General features: G+C 42.7%; 1 long non-coding RNA gene across 1 annotated transcript; it reads left to right on the forward strand.

Moving 5' to 3' along the window:
- The first annotated feature begins 6,739 nt into the window (after positions 1 to 6,739).
- On the forward strand, positions 6,740 to 16,311 carry LOC122939573. The gene is made up of 3 exons (XR_006390115.1): positions 6,740 to 6,895; positions 15,017 to 15,293; positions 16,144 to 16,311. It is a non-coding gene; the product is annotated as an uncharacterized LOC122939573 (long non-coding RNA).
- Positions 16,312 to 25,256: the final 8,945 nt, after the last annotated feature.

A 25,256-nucleotide genomic window follows, 5' to 3' on the forward strand; every position in this document is an offset into this window, starting at 1 on the left:
TGATCCTGGCTACGTCTGACTACCCTCCTGGTTCCTGACCTCCGTCTACGCAAGACCCTGCTTCAGTTTAGCCATCCGTTTGGACTTTAGCTACGGCTTGATTTTCAATAAAGCCTTCTTATTCCACCTATCTCTGTTGTACGTCTGGTTCATGGTTCCATGACAGCAGAACACTGTTATGGAGGTGGCGGGCTGTGAAGGTCACATTTAACGGAGTGGGGCACTGTGGAGGTCACTGTTAAAGGAACAGGATGCTGTGGAGGTCAAAGTTAAAGGGGTTGTCCGAGTTATGAAAAAATAATAATATAGCACTGAAAATCTGATATATAACTGAGCTAAGCAAGTTTGTCTGCCTGCTGGGAGACTCTGCAGCCTGTTGTATGTGGAGGACTACAAGTTCCAGCTGTATAATGACACTGCTAAGGGAGTGGATAGAAGAGCTGCCTTGAGTGACATGTCTGCCTGCTGAGAGACTCTGCAGCCTGTTGTATGTGGAGGACTACAAGTACCAGCCGTATAATGACACTGCTAAGGGAGTCAATACAAGAGCTGCCCTGAGTGACATGTCTGCCTGCTGGGAGACTCTGCAGCCTGTTGTATGTGTAGGACTACAAGTCCAAGCTGTACAATGACACTGCTAATACACACAGGATCTTCCCCCTACCTTCTTGTGTAATGTTCTCTCTAGTATCTCAGCTCCAGTGCCCAGCATTGTCTCCTCACTGCCTGCAAAGCTGTGCAGCTGAAGGGGTTAAGAATCCTAGCAGAGAGTATACGGCAGTGAGGAGGGGGGGGGGGGGGGGCGTGGCCAGCACAGTGACATCTCGTTTACAGGCTTGTAAACGACCTTTATCAGAGCAGGGAGAGAAGCTGACATCACAGGTCATGTGACCCTCAGTGAAATCTGAGAAACCAGCCACTGGAGATAAAGTGAGTGAATTGGAAAGCTGTTACATTTGCCTAGTTAGAAACATAGAAAGAACAAAAAAATAACTTGGATAACCCCTTTAATGGGAATACTGTGGATATCTTTTAACCACACACACAAACCCTGATGAAGGGGGCCTTTAAATAGGTCCCCTTCATCAGGAGAAGATACCGTATCTGCTCCTGATGAAGGGGACCCATTTAAAGGCCCCGAAACGCGTTGAGCTGTCCACTCCCCCCACCCTGGCTTTGGAATAAAAGGAAAGAAAAAGGAAAAGACTCCTGAGTGTGTTTCTGTCTGATTCTGACATCTCTACGGGTGACCCAGGCGCAGGAGGCGTGGTGTGGGTGTCTTGAGCTTTATCCCACATTACCCTCCTGGGTGAAGTGAGTCATCAATAATATATGATTATATATATATTTTTTTATCTATATTATGTTTCTTTGATTTTATATGTGATCTTATATGATACTATCTACTTTAAAAACATTTGATTTTATATACTCTGTGGGTACACACTGTTTCAAAGTGTGTAAAAATCACAGGATTCCTAGTTTCCATTAAAGGGATCCACTTTTATCCCTTATCCGTATTCAAGGGTGTTTGGCGCCCTCCGCCTGGTCTTTTTTAGCGTTCTCACGCACTACCACTTTCCTTCCCAATCACCTACCCTGTGGTCATCAGGTTGAGACCAGTGGCAGCCTGCCCACCCACACTCATTTTCCTTCTTAATTATTAGAAACTTCATATTTTGCCCGCCTTTGGCGCCCTGCAAAGTTTTTTCTCGGACCCTCGATCTGAAGGTCTGGTGATTAACCCTATTCTTTTCTTCTCCCGCTCTAATGTACCACCAGCCACAGAATACAAAGTTCTTTGCTGTCAGGTGAACGCCTGTCTAATTTTTGGAGCCTGTAATGGCCGACACTTACTTCTGTATCCGGTGAATGCCTAATGTAACTTCAGCCACAGAATACAAAGTTCTTTGCTGTCAGGTAAACTCATGTTGGCAAATTTTTGGGGCCTGTAGTGGCCGACACTTACTTCTGTATTCGGTGGATGCCTAATGTACCACCAGCCACAGAATACAAAGTTCTTTGCGGTCAGGTGAATGCCTGTTGGCTAATTTTTGGGGCCTGTACTGGCCGACACTTATTTATCCTGTGAATCCCTAATGTACCACCAGCCACAGAATACAAAGTTCTTTGCTGTCAGGTGAACGCCTGTCGGCTAATTTTTGGGGCCTGTAATGGCCGACACTTACTTCTGTATCCGGTAAATGCCTAATGTACCTCCAGCCACAGAATACAAAGTTTTTGCTTTCAGGTGAAGGCCTCTCGCCAAATTTTTGGGGCCTGTAGTGGCCGATACTTACTTCTGTATCCTGTGAATGCATAATATACCTCCAGCCACAGAATACAAAGTTCTTTGCTGTAAGGTGAACGCCTGTCAGCTAATTTTTGGGGCCTGTACTGGCTGATACTTATTTATCCTGTAAATGCCTAATGTACCACCAGCCACAGAATAAAAAATGCTTTGCTGTCAGGTGAACACCTCATGGCTAATTTTTGGGGCCTGTACTGGCTGACACTTATTTATCCTGTGAATGCCTAATGTACCACCAGCCACAGAATACAAAGTTCTTTGCTGTCAGGTGAACGCCTGTCGGCTAATTTTTGGGGCCTGTACTGGCTGACACTTATTTATCCTGTAAATACCTAATGTATCTCCAGCCACAGAATAAAAATGCTTTGCTGTCAGGTGAACACTAGAGATGTCGCGAACATAAAATTTTCCATTTGTGAACGACGTACGCAAATTTTTGCAAATGTTCGCGAACCGGGTGAACCGCCATTGACTTCAATAGGCAGGCGAATTTTAAAACCCACAGGGACTCTTTCTAGCCACAGTAGTGATGGAAAAGTTGTTTCAAGGGGATTAACACCTGGACTGTGGCATGCCGGAGGGGGATCCATATCAAAACTCCCATTGAAAATTACATAGTTGACGCAGAGTTGGATTTTAATCCATAAACAGCATAAATCACCTAACAATCCAATTTTTTTTTTTAACAACATGGTTTAAAACATCCAGTGTGTGTATACGATCAGGTATGATGTTGTATCGATCAGGTAGTGTAAGGGTTACGCCCGCTTCACAGACATTGACAGACCAAACTCCCTTTTTAATGCACCGCAAACAACCGCAAACAGTCCATTTGCCCAACTGCAAACTCCCCATTTGCACAAGGTTGGATACCAAGCTAGCCATGTCCCGTTGATGTCATTGAAGGTTTCTTCCTCCACCAGCCACGTACAACACCAAGGGTCCCCGAAAGGTGAATTGAATTGATTTTTCGAACGGGGAGATGGTTAAAAAAGCGCTGGCTCCCTCCCCTTTGTTTGAATCCACGGTCACTGCGTCTGCGCCGTGCAATTTACTGTCACACCCGATATGAGTGGTATTTTCTGTAGTTCTCTTCTCATCAGTTTAATCCCTGTTACGTCCCATATCAGGGATTGCCTTTTGTGAAAAAAAATGTAGGCCGGGTACCTTCGACTGCCTTCGCAGTGACAGACCAAACTCTGATACACCAAACTGAATTGATTTTAGGAACCGGGAGATGGAAAAAGCAGCTTGGTCGTTCCTCTTACTCCCAAGTTGGGGCACTGCGCATGCACGGAGCAATGTGCTGTGACACCCTGACCCTATATAAGTGGTGTCTTAACTAGTACTATTCCTATCAGTTTAATCCCTGTTACGTCCCCTGTCCAGGGACGTGTGTCAAATTGATTAACCATTGTCGAATTAACGAACCATTACGACATCCTGAAAAAATTAGTTCTGAGCTTTGTACTTGCTTTGTATTGGAATTGATGGGGATTTTTTAAATTGTCTGCATTATTTCTAATAAACTATTAAGAGACTTTATTATGATTTTTTTTATTTTATGTATTAAAAACCCATACAACTTAAAAATAAAAAATGATGTTTTTTCTATGAAAAATTATCCAGCCGATCGTTTTTGGTCTGATCATAATGAAGCAACAGCCTTATCATCTGGGGTGTGGCAACATTGCCAACACACTCATAGAGGTGATCGCTTCATTGTGATACGCAAGCCCCTTCACCACAACAAGGTAACGATCACAAAGGGGAATTGACACTTGTATGTGCTGTAGTAGCCCAGAGGGGAGAATCGTGGATGGTCAGTACGTCTCGCTGAGAATGTATGCCTCAGTGATATAATTCCCGGAAATAAGTATACCAGTAACATTAGGTTGCTGGGAGGTTTTCATTAAAGTGGATTTTGGGTCCGGGTTTAGGAGTGACCAGAGAGCTTGGGTGGGACAGGTCACTCCCGTACTCTATCCAGGGTTTTCCTACTGTGTATTTAAAAAGGATGTGGGAATCTCAGCTGAGGAGATCACAAGTGTGCACTGGCTAACTGAAAGCTGAACAAGCTAAGAGGGAGGATTTGGTCTCTGAAAGACACCAGAGAGTGGTGAGATCATATTGTTGTTTTGGACTGAACACAAAATGTGGGACTTTATGTTATGCAATATTTGTGGGCTGAAGAAAGCTTAAAGCTAAAGTTTTGACAATAAACACTGCCTGTGGTGAAGAGTGAACTGACACGCATGTATGTGTGCACAGTGACGGAGTTAAAAACCCCCACAGTGCCTTTTTTGTTTTGTTTTGTTTTTGCAGCCACAGTGCAGCAACCAGAGGCCAGAAAAATTAGGCATGTACACATGCCTGAAAAATAATGGTATTGTTGCAGCCGCTGTTGTAGCAGCGCCGTAAAAATTGATGTTTTCCAGGCAGAAAGGTGACTAAAATATTGCGGAGAATTCACGAAAGTCATCCGGTATGCAGACATTAAATACAGCAGCGTGGGGACCATTTTGAGGCCAAGGCATGTCATCAGGCCTTTTGTTAGTCAAACGTATCCCCCACTGTCAGTCCCATGCCTCATTCATCTTAATGAAGGTGAGGTAATCAACACTTTTTTGACCGCGGCGACTTCTTTTGTCAGTGACAATGCCTCCTGCTGCACTGAAGGTCCTTTCTGACAGGACACTTGAAGCGGCCACAAGTTCTATCGCAAATTGGGATAGCTTAGGCCACAGGTCAAGCCTGCACACCCAGTAGTCAAGGGGTTCATCGCTCCTCAGATATCTGCACTTAAGGCGAGGTAGTCTGCCACCTGTCGGTCGAGTCGTTCTCTAAGGCTGGATCCCGAAGGGCTGTGGCGATGTGTAGGACTGAAAAAGCTCTGCATGTCCTCCATCAACAACACATCTGTAAAGCGTCCTGTCCTTGCCGCCATGGTCGTGGTAGGAGGAGGAATACATTCACCTCTTCCCCAGTTAGATTCCTGTTGTGCTGTGACATCCCCCTCATAAGCTGTATAAAGCATATTTTTTAGTTTGGTTTTGAACTGCTGCATCCTTTCTGACTGTCAGTAATTTGGTAACATTTCCGGCACTTTCTGCTTATACTGGGGGTCTAGTAGCGTGGCCACCCAGTACAGGTCGTTCTCCTTCATCCTTTTTATACGATCCGTTTGAAGTTGACACGATATGGCTCAAACGGATCCGTCCCCCATTGACTTTCAATGTAACGCACAGCCAGACGGACACCCGAGCGCTGCAAGCTGCGTTCAGGTGTCTGCCTGCCAGACTGATGCATTCTGAGCGGATCGGCATCCACTCAGAATGCATTAGGGCAAACGGAACTCACAAGCGGAGCCCCGAACGCTAGTGTGAAAGTAGCCTAAGGCTACTTTCACACTTGCGTTTGGAGCAGATCCATCTGGTGTCTGGACAGACGGATCCGCTCCTATAATGCAGACGATGGGATCCGTTCAGAATGGATCCGTCTGCATTATATTTCAGAAAAAATTGTAAGTGTGAAAGTTGCTCAGACGGATCCGTCCAGACTTTACATTGAAAGTCAATGGGGGACGGAGCCATTTGAAATTGCACCATATTGTGTCAACGTCAAACGGATCCGTCCCCATTGACTTATTATTTATATGTAGATTGAGTGTTGCTAAATATTCGTGTATGCAAATATTTTATTTTTTTTCCGTTCACATAGCTATATAGCTTTTTTTTTTGCGGGACAAGATGCATTTTTTAATGCCACCATTTAATTTACCATGTTTTGTATTAGAAAAAATTGCTTTATATGTAAAATTGGGAAAGGGTGGTGATTCAAACTTTTAATATAATGGTGTTTATTAAACTTTTTTTTTCACAGCAATTAGCCCCCATAGGGGCCTCGTACATAGGATCTCCTACAGTGAATAGGATTCTTACACACTTCATTTTGCGCTGTGCATCGTGCATAGCTCAGTATGGAGAAAGCCATGGCAGGCCTGAATAGCTTCAGCAGCGTCCATGCTGCCATGGCAACCGATCGGAGCCCCGCGATTTCACTGCAGGGGCTCCGATTGGAAGGAAGATGGAGGCGCATCACGTCACAGGTGCCGCACTGAGCCTTGATCGCGGTACCTGAGGGGTTGAATGGCAGGGGCGGCGCGATTGCCGCTTCCTGTTAGTGTGGCCGGATGTCAGCTGTATCATATAGCCGGCTCACTGCAGAGGCCCGCTCCATACATCCCCTGTCACGCAATGGCATACCTTTACGTCATAATGTGTGAAGGGGTTAAAGGTGTAACTACTTTTTGATTTTTTTTTGTGGATATTTCTTGGAATATTTGTATAATAAAAAAATTGTGATGATATGCTTTCATCTTTATCCTTCAGCGCTTTCTGGAGCGGGGATATCCATGGACAAGCAAGAGGGTCGAAAAACTGGCCATCTTGCAGTCTGTCCGGGCCCAATTAAAATTAAAAAGTGGGATATGGCACGACCACAAGGCCATTCAAAAAAAGTTTTGCGACCTGAAGCGGCTACACAAAGAAAAGGTTGATGAGTACAGTCGGCGATTATTCCCAGGTACTGATGGGCAAAATAATGGACCCCTTTACCTTAGTGTCCCTGTAAATGATCTCGGCAGTAAGCTTGGATTAAGTCTTGGACTGGTACCAGGAGGGTGAAAAAGAATGTTAGCATTTGTCACAACCTATAGTATTCATACACATGAGCTCTGCATTAACATAAAAGATGCAGTAGTAACAGCATTTGACCAATCAGGTATGGACACATGGGCTACTATGCATTTAAAATCCTGATGACCTTATAAGGTGAAACTTCCAACTTTAGGAATGTTTGGGTGTTCTTGAAACCGCTCAGGAAGTTTCTCACATTCCAAAGGGGGAAGGGAGATCTTGAAACAGATGTACTGGTCAGATATAATCCATAATACACGTTTACTTAGACAAAATGGAGTTACCTATATCCCATCAATCCCCTCTTTAGAACCTATATATTTCTTATACTATATGGTTCTTTCTCGGTTCTCCCTTGGTTTGCTTATAAACCTTTAGATATTCCATATACCCTTCAGGAGTATAATCCTCAGGCTTTGTTGAGGCTGTGTTTACCTCTTCTACCTCTACCGGGGTATAGAGGAATGTTGAGTGTACCCCTCTTTCGGCCACATTTTTACATACGGCAAAAAGGGAGGGCACACATTGTACAGCAGAGACACACTATTGCAGCGATCACAACGAGTACCACTCCTAAAACATACCTTATTTGACCAAAGTCAGGTATCCAGCCAAAAAGCCAGTCCCACCAACCTTGGTCAACATCTTGTTTTATATGTTTTATCATCTCTTCTAACTGGCCTATTTTATCTTTTATTCCACAGGAGTGATCTGATAAATTGAAACAACACATCCCTGTGAACACTGAGCATCCTATACCATGTTGAAACAATAAATAGTCACTAGTTGCCCTATTTTGCAGGATAGCTTTTTTATATGATTGTATATCCAGCAGCATATCTTGCAGAATTGCACCAGTGACATTTATCTGTTTTACCATAGAACAAACTAGTTTTGATATTGTCCTGTGGTTATATATGGCCAACCCTGGTACCCATATATTCTGCTCTAGAGAGGAGATTCACAATTTTCCGGTAGCTGTAGGGAAGTGTCTCTCGTGTGTCGTGTCTGCATTGCTGGGAATAGTGGTAAAATTGCTAATGTCAACCTAGCTATTGTGCAGGGTCCCTCTGTAATATTGGCCAGTATGTCTGTGTAACTAGAATTTCCACAGGCCAATACCCATCCTGTTGGTAGAGGTACATGTTTATCTAGGGATGGTACTGTTTTGGTAATATTACATTGCATATTTTTCCTTGATACTATCTTTTTACAACTACCTATATCTCTATCACAAATACTTGGCTTACTCTTGTTCTGCATTTTTGCTTGTATGCAGGGAGGCAATAATGTCTCATCACAGGTGAAATTATAACATATTTCTGCCGCTGTAACAAGACCTGTAATTATTTCTATCATATTACTTTGCAGAGTCTCATATGTATGACAGTTATAGCACGCATGATAAGGATTTATATATCCATATCTAACATCGTGACCCTTCAAGTCTGTGTCATTCCATTGGGAACGTAGGATCCCCGTCCATACATCTACTAGGGTGGGGACTGCTACCAGACATGTCTCCAAAATGTTAGATGCAGATAAAGTGGTTCGGAGACAGAAATCAGTTAAGTTCAGAGTTTTGGCCAGATACAGCCATAAGTTCTCCTTTATCTTCCCCTCTGCATTCCGTCTTCCCCTCTTCCCCTCTGCATACAGTCGTGGGACAGTAAGTAGGAGACACAAAATTGCAAGTATTAAGGCACTGTATCTCAGCCATCTCGAGGAATTTCCTGACTGTGTCATCCCGTTGGGGGTCAAGGCTGTCTGCCTCCGTTAGCACCCCTTCTGTATCTTCTTCGAGGTCAAGGCTGTCTGCCTCCGTTTTTACCTCTGGGCCTTGTTGGAGGTCAGGGCTGTCTGCCCCCGTTAGTACCTCTCTTTTCTTCATCAACTTAATCCTTGTGGCGTGGATCCACGTTGGCGACTGTTCAGTGAGGACTGCTGTTCTGGTGATCGCGACTACCTCGTGGGTGGTCCGTAGGTGAAGGTTCCTTTCCCTTCTTTAAGATCTTGATCATCACCTGGTCGCCTACCCGGAATGGATGGGTTGGTTCCTGTGAAAGAGAAGGAGACTTACAAGCAACTTTTTCTTCAGTTTTACTGAGGACCTTGATCAGATTAGTAACATACTCTTCTTTGATCAGGTCCAAGTCCCCTTCCTGCACTACCAGGGGGCATCTTGCCCATGGTGTGGGGAAAGGCCTACCCATGAGTATCTTAATGCTATTTATGTCCTACTCCGTGAAAATGTGCTATTAAGATGGAAGCACTGTGTTGGGGAATGCATAGCTTCCCCTCTTTACATAATAATCCTGTCTTAGGATTTTTCTGCAATACTGGATAACACCAGTCTTACTGTTCCTGTTCAGTGGCATATCACTGAAGATCAGTAAGCATTTGCAGCATCTCAGGGGTTCGAGGTGCCAGACATGGCATCTCCCAATGGTTACACAAACCTGTGAAGTTGCATTTGGCCACTCGTTTCGCCACCTCATCTGCCAGCGCCAGCGCATTGCCCTGTGAGACATGATCCTTACCATCTGCTGCCGTGAATCCTCTCCTCTGCCAAATTAAACCAGGGTCTCGCACTACCCCATCTGTGTACCTACTATCAGTATGTAAAATACATGCCCTAGTGAGTGTAATGAGCTCAGCTGCCTGCTGTATTGAGTGTGGATGCCCTTGAGTAGACCTACAACATCATGAGTGGTGTGCAAAATGGTGTAATGTCATATTGTGAAAGAAGTTGTCAATTCTACCATCATAGCACAGGCTGCAAGAGAACACAGACATGCCGGCATCCCTTGAACAGGGGTGGGCATTACCTTTGAGAAAAAAACGCACAAGGACGCAACTCGCCTCCGTTTTCTTGTGTCAGTACACCCGCCATGGTTTTACAATTTTGGCATGCAAACATGTGAAAGGGCATATTATAGTCAGGGAGGCCCAGCCCTGGACTCAACATGAGTGAACATTTCAAATAATCAAATGCATTGTACATTTCAAAAGACCATTTAATCAAATCTGGATTTTCATCCAGAGTGGCTTGCCTCAAAACATTGTCATAGTAGGAGCAATCAGGAATCCATTGTCTATAGTAGTTTATCATACCAAGGAAAGACAATATTTCTTTCTTGGTGTGCGGGGTGACCAAACCCGCAATAGACTGGACTCTTCCTGCACTGATTCTCCTTTCTCCTTCTGTGAGGACAAAGCCCAAGTATTCAACCTGCATTTTACACCATTGCATTTTCTTAAGTGTCACTTTGTCACCTCCGCTGACATGCTACACAGTAACAAATCATCAATATATTGCAGCAGCACAGAACCTTGGGGGGGTGGGGTACCAAGGTTTTAACATTGCTTGGAGGACTATGCTGTACACTACAGGTGAATCAGCATATCCCTGAGGCTTTCTGCACCAGGTCAGTTGACGTCTGTCAAAGGAAAAAACAAAAAGTAGTCTGGTTATCTTATCAACTGGGATAGAGAAGAAAGCATTTTTCAGATCTATCACACTGAACCAAACAGCGTCTGCTGGAATGGCAGATAATAATTGAGTGACATCAGGTACAACAGGAGCTATTAGGCACAATGATGTTGTTGATGGACCTTAAATCCTGTACAAAGCGGGTAGTACCATCTGCCTTTGTCACTGGATTCACGGGCGTGCTGTAGGGTGAAATCACCTCTTCCAGGATACCCTTTTGTAGGAATTCCCTATCATTGGCCTAAGTCCATCAAGTTCCTCTTTTGACAGCGGGTATTGTTTCTGATATACTGAGATGACACCTGGTTTCACAGTAGCTGTGTAAAGTGTGCAATCTATGAATCCTGTGTCATATTCATTTGAGGACCATAATGCAGGATTAATGTTATTAAGTTCTGGGTGGTCCTGTATGTTTGCAAGAATCAGTGGCCCCGGTGTAGAGATTGGAATGAGACCTGAGTGTACTCTTATGCCCTGATTCTTTGCTGATACCTGCAAGTTAAGCTTAATGAACAAATCTCTCCCCAACAGACTGACTGGGCAATCTAGTATAATGCTAAATACATGATCTGTGATGTATTCCCTGTCCATGGTCTCGAGTGGTAGTGAGTCAGTTTTGAAAGGTTTTGTCAAAACACCATTAATTCACATAGAAGGCTCAGATTCTCTTTCCTCCCAGTCATAGGCATCTTAAGTCCACCCCTTTTGGTCGGATGCTGTGATCCTCCTTCTATCTGTCATTAGTATCCCAGCTCCCCATAAGAACAGAGCTCTGATGTTAAGCACAACACTTAACATATAACACATAACTCCAAACATTAAAACAAACAAATCGGACAATACAGACATGAAAACACAAAGAGGCCCATAAAAACTTTTCATTGACTTCAATAAATAAAAATGTACAGCTTGATCAAGGCTGTTGGCACCAATAAAAAACAAAAACTTCCAAGAAAAAAAAATTAAAATTTTCAATGCGCATGTTATTCACATTTTCACAAACAGCTCATAACCACGCCCTTACACATAAAAACTGAATTGCACACACAGCTCTGCTAAAACATCTCAGTCTTCGTACATTTTTCAACTCCTCTTACAATTCAAAGCCACACTCATTCACATTCCACTGAATCATATATCTTTCAATCCAGTCACACAATTTTATTTTTTTGTTACATTCCAAAACTTGTAACACAGACAAACACAGCTTTCCTGGAAACAGATATCCACACCACACCCAGAATTGCTAATGGTCTGTCACTATTGAGTTACTTTTTTTTTTTTTTTTTTTTTTTTTTTATATCTTCTGGTCTTCACTCTGTGATTAATCAACTCTTATAAGAAGACAATATACATGTTATAATCATACAGTACAGTAATTTTGTTAAAATCCAAATTATTTTATATGCCATGTGGTTTTAGTTTAGTGTTGCACACATCGTCACTTACTCTATATAATCCCCCTTCCCCCCCTTTCCTTTGCCTTGCGTCTCTTATCTCAAGAATGTTTATTTGTTTAAGGCAGGAGAAGTAAATCCGTCCATCACAGAATGTTCTACTTAAATATTATCTGAATAAAGACTTAGAATGGGTGCAACCTTAGATTGATAGGATTGAACATGGGCACTTTCTTAGCTAGTGGATTTGCAATCATTGGATCTAATCCAATGCTAGAGCCCTGTCTGTAAGATCTATAGATAACACACATTAGTATCTTAACAGTCTGCAGATGCATTACCAATTACCAGCCTCCCCCCCCCCCCCCCCCCCCCCATATGGAGGGGGGTTGATTCCTCAGGGGGGTTTCAGTAAGAGCACATTCCAGAGAGAAAACAGGAAAAGTTCTTGTAGAACTACAAGTGAAATACTGACTTTTGAATGTTACAGCAGATATGGTGGGGGAAGGGATGCCACATGGCAACTTCTTTGTTCTCTGTAGGATTCAAAAATCCTCCATCTTGTAATAAGAAATGCTACTCATTTCTCCAACCCTCAATTTCTCCCAGTCACTTCCATGTTAGTATTTATAGTTCAAAGAATAAGTGAGACAATCGCTGTCAGGACTGGCTGTACTGCACTGAAATAGCGCCGACAAGACCTGTCAACTGATCAGTTGATTCGTATCTTAATGTCTCTCTATACTCTTTGGACCCCTATCGACTATTGTTGTTTTGGATCGCCACTTGCGTTCATATTTTCCGGGTCAGCAGATCACAGATCCTAGCCGAAAAAATGGGGCGTCTTGCGGACCTCCACAACACAAACAATTTTACACATTAACAGTAATTAACCCAAAATACATCAATTTGACAATTACAGTGGGATATGACCGTACACTTACCACCCGGTCAGTATCTCACACAAACAGATAATCTTATCACTTCTAAAATACTTATACTATATATATATATTTATATATATATATATATATATATATATATATAATGTGTTAATCCAAGCTTTTAACCTTTCTGTTCCCTGAACAGATTCTTTATAGTGTGCTTATTTCTATTGATATGGACGCCTCTTACAATCAGCTTAGCTCCATGAGCTATTGTATTTCTTCATAGTGCACTTATAATATGGACTCCCGGAGTCTCTTACAATCAACTTCAGCTCTCTGAGCTATAATTGCTTGTGCCCCAGACACAGCAATCTACCGAAATCATAAATAGATGGTTCAACTTACTTGGATGAGATTTTGGTCAGTGCCCCCAGGTCCAAGGAGGACAAAAATTGATGTCTTTCACTGTGGACCTGAGGATGAACCTCCCAATCTCAGAAACATGAGCCCCCAGCTGATGGGCAAAATAATGGACCCCTTTACCTTAGTGTCCCTGTAAATGATCTCGGCAGTAAGCTTGGATTAAGTCTTGGACTGGTACCAGGAGGGTGAAAAAGAATGACAAACATGTGCCTTATTCCAATTCACACTAGTTTAATTGTAGGGGAGCAACAGTTGATATAGGAGGGGTTGAACTTTCTTTACATCAAATCATATGTTAGCATTTGTCACAACCTATAGTATTCATACACATGAGCTCTGCATTAACATAAAAGATGCAGTAATAACAGCATTTGACCAATCAGGTATGGACACATGGGCTACTATGCATTTAAAATCCTGATGACCTTATAAGGTGAAACTTCCAACTTTAGGAATGTTTGGGTGTTCTTGAAGGTGCTCAGGAAGTTTCTCACATTCCAAAGGGGGAAGGGAGATCTTGAAACAGATGTACTGGTCAGATATAATCCATAATACACGTTTACTTAGAAAGACAAAATGGAGTTACCTATATCCCATCAGGTACAATGCTTACATGATTTTTGTATCTCTCTCTACAACACTCAGTAATGTATATATTCAGTTATGCTGCTAATCCGTACAGATGTAGTAGGGTTAACACACAACCTCTTAACTTATCATGTAATCTTGAAACACAAGATCTTTTTAAAATATCTTAACACATTTAATTGCATTAAGTTTACATAACGCGTCTCATAAAGCATGTGTGTTACCTCTACTACATCCGTGTTTCATCTCTTTTCAAATGATTACTTAATATCTGTTGTGACGTGTACAAAATCTTCTGGTTACATCATATATCTCTACCTCGCTGAGATTGTATATATATTGTTATACACACAGCGCGATACTGATGTATGATGTCACCGGATGATTTCATACGTTTCACACGTTTATATCTACATAAACTGCAAACATCATTCAGCATTCCGGTCAACGTCCCCGACCATTATTACATACATCCCCCACTTAATTTGCATGGCATTCAAGATATATATATATATATATGTTCCGCAAAAACTATAAAACGCAACCATCAATTTAAACGAAACTTGGTATACACATCCCTTGCTACCTGGAAATATATCTTGCTGGGTCTCGACTCTCTACGACGTAAACGAGATTCCCCAAAAATGACCTGTATTATCCAATACAAGCGTGCCAGCCTTTCACTTAAATCCTAACTGCCAATTGACGGGAGCTGTGGAGTTCACAGTTAAAGGGGCGTTCACCGTGAAAGTCACTGTGCATTAGGGCCGGTCACCATTAAAGTCACTGTTAAAGGGGCGGTCACCGTCAAAGTGACACTTAAAGGGGAGACTTTAAGCCTCCTTCTAATTATAAAGTTACTGTGACAACTAAATCAACAGATCTTCAAAATGCGGCTTAGCAGACAGTCTAACGCTGGCAGCCGCAAAAAATTATATACCCAACATAACACCATCCAATAACCCCTCATCTAATTTCCGAACTGTTGTTTGCTTTACCTAAGCATCCAATACTCTATGAGGCACCTTCCTAACAAATCCCATGTTACCTCATCCTACCTTGTAACTTAGACTAGTTTTTTTTTTTTTTTTAAGGTAAATCCACTATTGGCATAATTCATAATCCCATGCAGATTCCACCATATAGGAATTTCTTGATATTTACCTTGGTTATGGTTTGAGTTGTTTGTGTAAATTCTTAACATTGTGTCATTATTACAGGTCAACCCCTTCCCTCGATCTGCCACCACAAAAAAACAAACAAAAAAAAAGTTAACGAGAAGCAGGGAGAAAATGTGGAGGCGCCCATGGAGGAGGAGAGGGCAAATGTCGAGGCGGCCATAGAGGAGGAGGGAGAAAATGTAGAGGCCACTTCCCCCCCAAGATGTTGCAGAGACAGAGGCCACTGAGGAGGAGGCCAGACCTTCCCAGCCACCTGATTCCGCCCCCCCAGTTCCAGAAGAGGAGGAAGAGGTGGTCTCCATCCCCCACTGGGAGGGTAAATATGTGCACACATTACTATAATTTGATATGCATAACATATTCACAAGCATCCCACGATCCGCACAACACCCTGCATCTCCGGAGCTGTAATGCACATGTGTAATGAAACTGACAAATAGCAGCCCTTAGGCTACTTTCACACTAGCGTTCGGGGCTCCGCTTGTGAGTTCCATTTGAAGGCTCTCACAAGCGGCCCCAAACGGATCCGTACGGCCCCAATGCATTCTGAGTGGATGCGGATCCGCTCAGAATGCACCAGTCTGGCACCGTTTGTCCTCCGCTCAGCAGGCAGACACCCGAACGCTGCTTGCAGTGTTCGGGTGTCCACCTGGCCGTGCGGAGGCAAACAGATCCGTCCAGACTTACAATGTAAGTCAATGGGGACAGATCCGTTTGAAGTTGACACAATATGGCTCAATTTTCAAACTGATCCGTCCCCCATTGACTTTCAATGTAAAGTCAAAACGTTCTGAACGGATCTAAGCGTTTGCATTATAGGTGCGGATCCGTCTGTGCAGATACCAGACGGATCCGCACCTAAACGCAGGTGTGAAAGTAGCCATAGTTAACATGGCTGCCTGTTTAGCTGAGTTGCATTTGCACCCCGGTTCACAAACGATTATGCCTGGGGGCAGGGTGTTTGTTGGTCCGTATCTGTAATAGATTGTCCCTCTGCATCAAGTCATGTTTTGCTGAGGCCTACGCTTAATGGCCGGTCGTGAAGTGGTTAAAAGTGGTAACAATGAGGGGACAACAGAAACTAGTGTTATATTAAAATAAAATAAAATGCACTATTTGTCTTATAAGTAACCCTAATTTTAATTATAATATTTTTTTTTTTCCAGTTGTGAACATGGCCATACGAGAGCTGGAGGCAACCAAACAAGAATTCAGAAAAAATATAGCGGAGCTAAAAAAAAATCAGCACCGCTTTAATCGACAGTTGCGGCAAATGGAGGAAATAAACCTCCACCAGCTCCGAAAACTGGACAAAATAGTTTCGGAGCTGAAAAAGTTGCCATAGAGGCTTTCTTTATTATTTTTGTTTTAATAAATACATTTTTTACAGTTTGATAACGTGTGTTTTTTATTTTTATGTGATGTTACGGTGTAATTTTAGACATTTGTTGTAAGGCCCCTTTATTCCAGGGTCAGGAGGACAGACAGCAGAACAGATAGCATTAGGTACACGGTAAGGCTACTTTCATAATAGCGTTCGGGGCTCCGACCATAAGCGGCGCCATGTCTATTACCCTGTTTCCATGTAACGGCGGCTGCTGTATGTAATGATAATGAATTATTACTTTGGCCCAGACTAAATTGTCCGTACTGTAACCCCATTGGTTATAATAAAACAAAACACAACACATTTTATAGAACAATAAAGTTTTATAAAACAATCTTTAAATAAAAAACAGCCCCAAAAAACAAATGAAAAAAATAAAAAATTAAGGCAAGTTCTTTGATCTTTTGGAGCATTCCATCCATGGCCTTTTTGTTGGCCTCCTCTGCTAGGGTCAGCTCATCCCTCACCCTTCAGCAGCTGCGCCCTCAATTTTTTTATGCGTTTCGCACTGCTCCCGCTGCACATTTTTTACTTCTTTCAATAAGTTGTTTATTGCTGTAAAAGTAAAGGAAATATACATTTTAAATCTACTTAAAAAGACAATAATTGTTTGGTGTATAAAGCAGATAAAGCCCTGTCTGACCCAGGAAGAAGTACAACAGCGACTTAAAAAGATTAAAATAGACGAATCGCCAGGACTGGATGGCATACACCCCGTATCCTAAGGGAATTAAGTAATGTCATAGCCAGACCCTTATTTCTGATATTTGCAGACTCTATACTGACAGGGAATGTCCCACAGGATTGTCGCATGGCAAATGTGGTGCCAATATTCAAAAAGGGACCAAAAACAGAGCCTGGAAACTAAAGGCCGGTAAGTTTAACATCTGTTGTGGGTAAACTGTTTGAAGGTTTTCTGAGAGATGCTATGTTAGTGCATCTCAACGGAAATAAGCAAATAACGCCATATCAGCATGGCTTCGTGAGGGATCGGTCATGGCAAACTAATTTAATCAGTTTCTATGAGGAGGTAAGTTCTAGACTTGACAGCGGCGAATCAATGGATGTTGTGTATCTGGACTTCTCCAAAGCATTTGACACTGTACCACATAAAAGGTTAGTATATAAAATGAGAATGCTCGGACTGGGAGAAAATGTCTGTATGTGGGTAAGTAACTGGCTCAATGATAGAAAACAGAGGGTGGTTATTAACGGTACACACTCAGATTGGGTCACTGTCACTAGTGGAGTACCTCAGGGGTCAGTATTGGGCCCTATTCTCTTCAATATATTTATTAATGATCTTGTAGAAGGCTTGCACAGTAAAGTATCAATTTTCGCAGATGACACTAAACTGCGTAAAGTAATTTACACTGAAGAGGACAGTATACATACTACAGAGGACTGTATATATACCACAGAGGACAGTATACTGTGTGTGTGTATATATATATATATATATATATATATATATACTACAGAGGACAGTATACTGTGTATATACTCCAGAGGACAGTATACTACTACAGAGGGATCTGGATAGATTAGAGGCTTGGGCAGATAATTGGCAGATGAGATTTAACACTGACAAATGTAAAGTTATGCACATGGGAAGGAATAATGCAAGTCACCCGTACATACTAAATGGTAAAACACTGGGTAACACTGACATGGAAAAGGACCTAGGAATTTTGGTAAACAGCAAACTAAGCTGCAAAAACCAGTGTCAGGCAGCTGCTGCCAAGGCCAATAAGATAATGGGTTGCATCAAAAGGGGCATAGATGCCCGTGATAAGAACATAGTCCTACCACTTTACACATCACTAGTCAGACCACACATGGAGTACTGTTTACAGTTCTGGGCTCCTGTGAACAAGACAGACATAGCAGAGCTGGAGAGGGTACAGAGGAGGGCAACTAAAGTAATAACTGGAATGGGGCAACTACAGTACCCTGAAAGATTATCAACATTAGGATTATTCACATTAGAAAAAAGACGACTGAGGGGAGATCTAATAACTATGTATAAATATGACAGGGGTCAGTACAGAGATCTATCCCATCATCTATTTATCCCCAGGACTGTGACTGTGATGAGGGGACATCCTCTGCGTCTGGAGGAAAGAAGGTTTGTACACAAACATAGAAAAGGATTCTTTACGGTAAGAGCAGTGAGACTATGGAACTCTCTGCCGGAGGAGGTGGTGATGGTGAGTACAATAAAGGAATTCAAGAGGGGCCTGGATGTATTTCTGGAGTGTAATAATATTACAGGCTATAGCTACTAGAGAGGGGTCGTTGATCCAGGGAGTTATTCTGATGCCTGATTGGAGTCGGGAAGGCATTTTTTATTCCCCTAAAGTGAGGAAAATTGGCTTCTACCTCACAGTTAATTTTTTTGCCTTCCTCTGGATCAACTTGCAGGATGACAGGCCGAACTGGATGGACAAATGTCTTTTTTCGGCCATTTATACTATGTTACTATGTTACTCTATTATATATTGGTTTAGTTAGGATTAATAATAGTTCTTTAGGGTTATGGACTTAGTAAATAATTTGATGCTTTTGATGTAGATTAATTACCTTATAGTGTTCATGTTTTATATTACTGTTGTGTGTTGTACGTTCTTTGTTGACAGTTTCATAGTTTTTACACCATTTTATAGATAAATATTAATATGGTTTTGTGCACTTTATTTTTTAGTCTAAGAAAATTTTTATATTTTGGATGCTCGTTACATCCAATATTAAACAGTATGCCTCACTCAGATACTTTACGGAAATCAGTACACCAGTAACATCAGCTAGCTGTAAAAAAAAATTACGTGGAATTAATTGGGGTCCGTGTTTCTGGACTGAGTGCCCAGACAGATATAATGTCACAGGTCACTCCTGTACTCCATCAAGCCTTTTTAATAAAGTTTGGATTAAAAATGCTGTTCTTTTCAAGTGTGGACAGGAGATGTGAAAACTGAACCTGCAGAGAAATGAGCATGGTCTCTGACAGACCCTAAAGATTGGTGATATGCTAATATTTTAGTTACACTGCTTGGAGTGAATGCAAAGTGGGGGACTTTAGGTTATGTAATATCTGAAGTCTGAATAACAATTAGAGGTTGAACTTGAACTTGTTTATAATTGTTTTCTTGAATAAAATCTGCCTGTGGTGAAGACTAAACTGACACCTGTATGTGTGTGGGGACATTAAAACATCAACTGAATATATTTACCCTCCTGGCAGGGGGTGGTCACCACCTCGTCTTCCTCCTCCTCCTCATCCGCCTGGACCTGAACTGCCTCAGGTGCGCTATGGGCCTGATGCCCTGATGGTCCTGGCTGCTCCTCTTCCTGCTCCTCATCCTCCGTCATCTCCTCTTCCACCACCTTCTTCTTATTAGAGCGCTTAGGGCGCACTTTAGGAAGAGGCACCCCTGTAATGAACAATTTTTTTAAAAATAACATGATAAACAAGCAAAGCAAAAAAAAAAAGCTAACGGTACACAAATTAATCTATGGTGGGATCTGGATGGGATAATGATTACCCCTATGTTTGATTTCACATGATTTGGTGTTCGATGAAACTATGAATGAAGTCTTTCAGATGGTTTACAGTTGAGTATGTTAATAGCTAGGATGGGGTAGTGGGGGGTATTGGTTCAGAAGGTACTGTTGCAGGGTTATTGAAATGAGGTGGACCAAGTCAACTGTTTTGACATTGGATAAGGGTTTACATCATATATCTGTATCTCGCTGTGAGTGTATGTATATATTTTAAAGGGATAATCAGCTACGTGTCCCACCATGTACTAAATCTGTGCTGGAGAACTTTTAGGCAGAAGAGAAACCCAACAAAATTATTTATTGCAAATTTCCAACGTTCCCATTGTACCTGAATACCAGTATAGTCTGTCTTTCACACAATTATCATTTTGCTGTAACAGCCTGCCAATATGCTGACTGTGCTGTTAATAGTGTGCCTGCGAAGCTGTATGGTAGGAAATGTCTAAAGCCGATTAGTACGCCTTACACCTTTTCAAAAGTAATCGGCCCACAGAGAGGGCTCTGAGTGCCGCCTCTAGCACCCGTCCCATCGGTTCGACACCACTGAACTAAGTTATCAGTTGTAAAGGGATAGAAATACCTATTTGCATAACTGAACACATAAATAACAATAGGTGGGTGATAGAAAAATAATGTAAGCATCGTACCTGGACAGTTTTTATCTCTGACCTCTTTGATCAGATCCATCTTGTGCCGTTTGAGGTCTGACCATTTTTTTTGCATGGAATTTTTTTAATGGATTCTACCATGCAGGTGCCACAGCCGGCGTGCCTCTCTCCGCACTATGGCTTGCTTTTCAAGACGGCATTTTATGTCATCGTATCCCTTCGACAGCATAGTCTGCAAGATAACAATGAAAGGATGTAATCCCAAAGTTGTAACATACAATTATTAGAAATTATAGTCATGTCAACCATCAAAAATATAATGTAATATCAAAACGGTAAAAGAGTAGATATTTATATAGTTCCCTATGGAACTATATGAAAGTAAAAAAATTAATTAAAAAAAAATTATGTTCAAGGCAACTATAAGAACTAAACTCCACAGTGGCCGCCCCTTTAAGAGTGACTTGAATAGTGACCGCCCCTTTAACAGTGACTAGAACTGTGGCCGCCCCTTTAAGAGTGACTTGAATAGTGACCGCCCCTTTAAAAGTGACTAGAACTGTGGCCGCCCCTTTAAGAGTGACTTGAATAGTGACGCCCCCTTTAACAGTGACTAGAACTGTGGCCGCCCTTTAAAGAGTGACTAGAACTGTGACCGCCCCTTTAAGAGTGACTTGAATAGTGACCGCCCCCTTTAACAGTGACTAGAACTGTGGCCGCCCCTTTAAGAGTGACTTGAATAGTGACCGCCCCTTTAAGAGTGACTTGAATAGTGACTGCCCCTTTAACAGTGACTAGAACTGTGGCCGCACCTTTAAAAGTGACTAGAACTGTGGACGCTCCTTTAAGAGTGACTTGAATAGTGACCGCCCCCTTTAACAGTGACTAGAACTGTGGCCGCCCCTTTAAAAGTGGCTAGAACTGTGGCCGCCCCTTTAACAGTGACATACTTTTTTCGGTAGAATTACTTACAGTGATCAAAGCTTCCAGCTCTTCTTGATTTAAATTGCTCTTAGCCATTTTCGAATAAACTTATCTCTGTCTCTTTCCACTCCCCTTGCGATCCAAAGACAAAGACAGGCACGCACGCACCTACGGACGCACAAACACGATTATTTAAATGACGTATTATCGCGATAACAAACCAAACATGGTAGACTGTATAAGTTGAAATCGCAATTCGATTCATTCAGGTTATAATAATCGAATTGCGATTTCAACTTTTTACGTATATCCTTAATGCTCTAACTTCGTCTTTTAGAATATTCGTAATATTCTAAAAGACGAAGTTAGAGCAATAAAACGAATATTCTAAAAGACGAAGTTAGAACAATATTGAGAATATTCGTAAAATACACATATAGATTGTAATTTAGCTAATATACTAATAAAGTAATTTTTTTAATAGTGCACATATTTTACAAAGCTTAAGTTCATAAGAGGCAACTAAAATTTGAGAAAAAAAAGGATTATCGCACTATATTAGCTAAATTACAATCTATATGTGTATTTTGCGAAAATTCATAATATTGCTCTAACTTCGTCTTTTAGAATATTACAAATATTCTAAAAGACGAAGTTAGAGCAATATTAAGAATATTCGTAAAATACACATATTAGGCTACTTTCACACTAGCATTCAGAGCGGGTCCGTCTGATGTTTCATCAGACGGATCCGCTCCTATAATGCAGACGTTTGCAACCGTTCAGAAAGTAGCCTGAGCGGATCCGTTCAGACTTTACATTGAAAGTCAATGGGGGACGGATCCGCTTGAAGATTGAGCCATATGGTGTCATCTTCAAGCGGATCCGTCCCCATTGACTTCCATTATAAGTCTGGACGGATCCGCTCGCCTCCGCACGGCCAGGCGGACACCCTAACGCTGCTTGCAACGTTCAGGTTTCCGCTCACTGAGCGGAGCGGAGGCTGAGCGCTGGCAGACGGATGCATTCTCAGTGGATCCACCTCCACTGAGAATGCATTAGGGCCAGACGGCTGCGTTCAGGGCCGCTTGTGAGCCCCTTCAAACGGAGCTCACGAGCGGACACCTGAACGCAGGTGTGAAAGTAGCCTTAGCCTAGCCATAGTCAATTAGTCATAGGAACATTGCCTAAGGGAAAAAAAATAAAAAAAATATCGCAATACGCGATTAATTAAATGGCATATTATTCGCAATAATTGGAATAATTACGAATATTCGATTTTGACGAATATAACACAAATATTTAATCGAATATTCGCGAAATATAGCAAAATCGAATATGGCACCTCCCGCTCATCACTAGTCACTAACTCCGCTGCAGAGCCACGCATTCCATGCTTGGCAGCCGTCAGCAGGTTGACCCAATGCGCAGTGTACGTTATATACCTGCCCTGACCGTGCTTTGCAGACCAGGTATCAGTGGTCAGATGGACCCTTGCCCCAACACTGTATGCCAGAGATGTCATGACTTCCTTTTCAATCACTGAGTAGAGATTTGGGATTGCCTTTTTTGAAAAAAAATTCGTCCAGGTACCTTCCACTGTGGTGTCCCAATAGCGACAAATTTTTTGAAGGCCTCAGACTCTACCAGCTGGTATGGTAAAAGTTGGTGGGCTAAGAGTTCCGTCAAGCCAGCTGTCAGACGCCGGGCAAGGGGGTGACTCTGTGACATTGGCTTCTTACGCTGAACCATTTCCTGTACATACACCTGACTGTGGGCAGATGAGATGGAACTGCTGAAGGTGAGAGGCGGAGTGGCAGGTGGTTGAGAGGGGGCAAGGAGGACAGCAGTGGTTGATGTGGCTGAAGATGCTGGACCAGGAGGAGGATGGTGGCTTTGAGTTTGTGTGCTGCTTGTACTTATGTGTTGATCCCATTGGCGTTTGTGATGTGAGATCATGTGCCTTCGCAAAGCAGTTGTACCGAGGTGGGTGTTGGACTTCCCACAACTCAGTTTCTTTTGGCACAGGTTGCAAATGGCAAAAAAAATGCCACACTGCTGAGCTGTGCAATGACGGCATTCTGGTGGTGGCAACAGCATGCGTTGATTGGCGTGCTGTCTGGCTGACCCCGGGTGCCGATACATGCTGTCTGACTGTGCCACTAGCTCCTTGCGACAACCTCCCCCTCCTTCTAACTCGTCTCCTCCTTCTCTCTGTCTCCCCTTCAGAACTTTCCCCCTCTTCTTCTTCTCTTCGAGCAGGCACCCACGTGGCATCCACGGACACATTGTCATCATCAACCACTTCACTTGTATCTGACACCTCATCAAAGGAAGCAGCAGCGGGTACAACATAATCATCATCATCACACTGTACAACCATATGTGTAATGCTGCCTGACTGAGACATATCCCTGTTATCTACATCCTCTGGCAATAATGGTTACGCATCACTAATTTCATCCAACTGATGTGTAACTAACTCCTCTGAGGGATCAAGTGAAGCGGCTGTGGTGGCTGTGGTGGTAGTGGTGGTGGCGGCTGGCGGGAGAGTGGTAACTTGAGAGCAGGTGACCAAAGCTGAGCTGGAGGAGGATGGTGCGTCAAGGTTCTTAACGGAAGCTGTTGAAGATTGGGCGTCCTGTGTTAGCCAGTCAACTATTTTCTCAGAATTTTTGGGTTCGGGGTACGTGGCCTCTGAACACTGGGCATTATTCCAGGGCCAGTGGAAATCACAGCACCACGACCACGACGGCCCCTGCGGGGTGGCCTGCCTCTGCCTGTCATTTTTTTTTTAGATAAGTGGTACTATGCGTGCAAGGTACTGTGTAGGTACCCTATATAAGTGGTGGGCAGTAGGCACAGTACAGTCTTCTGGCTTGCAAAAGTACAGACTACACTGGCTTGCGACTGTGATTATATCACAGAGAAATAATATAAATTGAATTATTTTTATCTGCAAGGTATTGTCTGTGACACCCTGTATGAATGGTGTGCACACAGTACTGTCTTGACTGAGCCTGCAGCCTCTCACAGACAGGCAGGCAACTGCAATATATTGCAATATATATACTGATGTGCCAACCCAGAAAAGGGCTTTTTGGGGTGCTGTCCTTACAGCAGATGAGTCTATGGACACAGAACACTGCCCTAGCTAACGCTTTCCCTATTCAATCAGCAGCAGCTACACTGTCCCTCCTCTCACTAAGAATGCAGCTTCCGAATGAATCTAAAATGGATGCTGTCCAGGAGGTGGGAGGGTCTGCTGCTGATTGGCTGGAATGTGTCTGCTGACTGTGAGGTACAGGGTCAAAGTTTGCTCAATGATGATGTATAGGGGGCGGACCGAACATCGCATATGTTCACCCGCTGCGGCAAACGCGAACAAGCTATGTTCGCCGCAAATTGTTCGCTGGCGTATAGTTCGGGACATCACTAGTGAACGCCTGTTGGCTAATTTTTGGGGCCTGTACTGGCCGACACTTCTTTATCCTGTGAATGCCTAATGAACCTCCAGCCACAGAATAAAAAGTTCTTTGCGGTCAGGTGAATGCTTGTCGGCTAATTTTTGGGGCCTGTACTGGCCTACACTTACTTCTGTATCCAGTGGATGTCTAAATGTACCTCCAGCCACAGAATAAAAAATGCTTTGCTGTCAGGTGAACACCTGTTGGCTAATTTTTGGGGCCTGTACTGGCCGACACTTATTTATCCTGTGAATCCCTAATGTACCACCAGCCACAGAATACAAAGTTCTTTGCTGTCAGGTGAACACCTGTTGGCTAATTTTTGGGGCTTG

The sequence above is a fragment of the Bufo gargarizans genome, chromosome 5 (genome assembly GCF_014858855.1).
Source record: "Bufo gargarizans isolate SCDJY-AF-19 chromosome 5, ASM1485885v1, whole genome shotgun sequence".
Lineage (NCBI taxonomy): Eukaryota > Metazoa > Chordata > Amphibia > Anura > Bufonidae > Bufo > Bufo gargarizans.